Consider the following 2,500-nt stretch of genomic DNA (forward strand, 5'->3'; position numbering starts at 1 on the left):
CCGTTTTTGGGCCGTTTTGGCCAGTTTTTGGCCTGTTCTTGCGTCGCGCGGTGACCGTCGTGAGCGGAGCAAAATGTCAGCCATCTCAGCACCCTGGAACCCCCCGGGTGGCACAGGGCTGGATGGGGCTTTCGTATAGCAGGGACGGTGCTGCCTCTCGCTTCGCTCGCTGTCCGCCGCTCGCCGCTCGCTCGCGCAGCCAAAAATGGCCAGTTTTGGCCCGTTTTTGGGCCGTTTTGGCCAGTTTTTGGCCTGTTCTTGCGTCGCGCGGTGACCGTCGTGAGCGGAGCAAAATGTCAGCCATCTCAGCACCCTGGAACCCCCCGGGTGGCACAGGGCTGGATGGGGCTTTCGTATAGCAGGGACGGTGCTGCCTCTCGCTTCGCTCGCTGTTCGCCGCTCGCCGCTCGCTCGCGCAGCCAAAAATGGCCAGTTTTGGCCCGTTTTGGCCAGTTTTTGGCCTGTTTTTGCGTTGCGCGGTGACCATCTTGAGCGGAGCAAAATGTCAGCCATCTCAGCACCCTGGAACCCCCCGGGTGGCACAGGGCTGGATGGGGCTTTCGTATAGCAGGGACGGTGATGCCTCTCGCTTCGCTCGCTGTCCGCCGCTCGCTGCTCGCTCGCGCAGCCAAAAATGGCCAGTTTTGGCCCGTTTTTGGGCCGTTTTGGCCTGTTTTTGGGCTGTTCTTGCGTCGCGCGGTGACCGTCGTGAGCGGAGCAAAATGTCAGCCATCTCAGCACCCTGGAACCCCCCGGGTGGCACAGGGCTGGATGGGGCTTTCGTATAGCAGGGACGGTGCTGCCTCTCGCTTCGCTCGCTGTCCGCCGCTCGCCGCTCGCTCGCGCAGCCAAAAATGGCCAGTTTTGTCCCGTTTTTGGGCCGTTTTGGCCTGTTTTTGGGCTGTTCTTGCGTCGCGCGGTGACCGTCGTGAGCGGAGCAAAATGTCAGCCATCTCAGCACCCTGGAACCCCCCGGGTGGCACAGGGCTGGATGGGGCTTTCGTATAGCAGGGACGGTGCTGCCTCTCGCTTCGCTCGCTGTCCGCCGCTCGCCGCTCGCTCGCGCAGCCAAAAATGGCCAGTTTTGGCCCGTTTTTGGGCCGTTTTGGCCAGTTTTTGGCCTGTTCTTGCGTCGCGCGGTGACCGTCGTGAGCGGAGCAAAATGTCAGCCATCTCAGCACCCTGGAACCCCCCGGGTGGCACAGGGCTGGATGGGGCTTTCGTATAGCAGGGACGGTGCTGCCTCTCGCTTCGCTCGCTGTTCGCCGCTCGCCGCTCGCTCGCGCAGCCAAAAATGGCCAGTTTTGGCCCGTTTTGGCCAGTTTTTGGCCTGTTTTTGCGTTGCGCGGTGACCATCTTGAGCGGAGCAAAATGTCAGCCATCTCAGCACCCTGGAACCCCCCGGGTGGCACAGGGCTGGATGGGGCTTTCGTATAGCAGGGACGGTGATGCCTCTCGCTTCGCTCGCTGTCCGCCGCTCGCTGCTCGCTCGCGCAGCCAAAAATGGCCAGTTTTGGCCCGTTTTTGGGCCGTTTTGGCCTGTTTTTGGCCTGTTCTTGCGTCGCGCGGTGACCGTCGTGAGCGGAGCAAAATGTCAGCCATCTCAGCACCCTGGAACCCCCCGGGTGGCACAGGGCTGGATGGGGCTTTCGTATAGCAGGGACGGTGCTGCCTCTCGCTTAGCTCGCTGTCCGCCGCTCGCCGCTCGCTCGCGCAGCCAAAAATGGCCAGTTTTGTCCCGTTTTTGGGCCGTTTTGGCCTGTTTTTGGGCTGTTCTTGCGTCGCGCGGTGACCGTCGTGAGCGGAGCAAAATGTCAGCCATCTCAGCACCCTGGAACCCCCCGGGTGGCACAGGGCTGGATGGGGCTTTCGTATAGCAGGGATGGTGCTGCCTCTCGCTTCGCTCGTTGTCCGCCGCTCGCCGCTCGCTCGCGCAGCCAAAAATGGCCAGTTTTGGCCCGTTTTTGGGCCGTTTTGGCCAGTTTTTGGCCTGTTCTTGCGTCGCGCGGTGACCGTCGTGAGCGGAGCAAAATGTCAGCCATCTCAGCACCCTGGAACCCCCCGGGTGGCACAGGGCTGGATGGGGCTTTCGTATAGCAGGGACGGTGCTGCCTCTCGCTTCGCTCGCTGTCCGCCGCTCGCCGCTCGCTCGCGCAGCCAAAAATGGCCAGTTTTGGCCCGTTTTGGCCAGTTTTTGGCCTGTTTTTGCGTTGCGCGGTGACCATCTTGAGCGGAGCAAAATGTCAGCCATCTCAGCACCCTGGAACCCCCCGGGTGGCACAGGGCTGGATGGGGCTTTCGTATAGCAGGGACGGTGATGCCTCTCGCTTCGCTCGCTGTCCGCCGCTCGCTGCTCGCTCGCGCAGCCAAAAATGGCCAGTTTTGGCCCGTTTTTGGGCCGTTTTGGCCTGTTTTTGGGCTGTTCTTGCGTCGCGCGGTGACCGTCGTGAGCGGAGCAAAATGTCAGCCATCTCAGCACCCTGGAACCCCCCGGGTGGCA

The sequence above is a fragment of the Musa acuminata genome, unplaced genomic scaffold (assembly GCF_036884655.1).
Source record: "Musa acuminata AAA Group cultivar baxijiao unplaced genomic scaffold, Cavendish_Baxijiao_AAA HiC_scaffold_1126, whole genome shotgun sequence".
NCBI classification, from domain to species: Eukaryota; Viridiplantae; Streptophyta; class Magnoliopsida; order Zingiberales; family Musaceae; genus Musa; species Musa acuminata.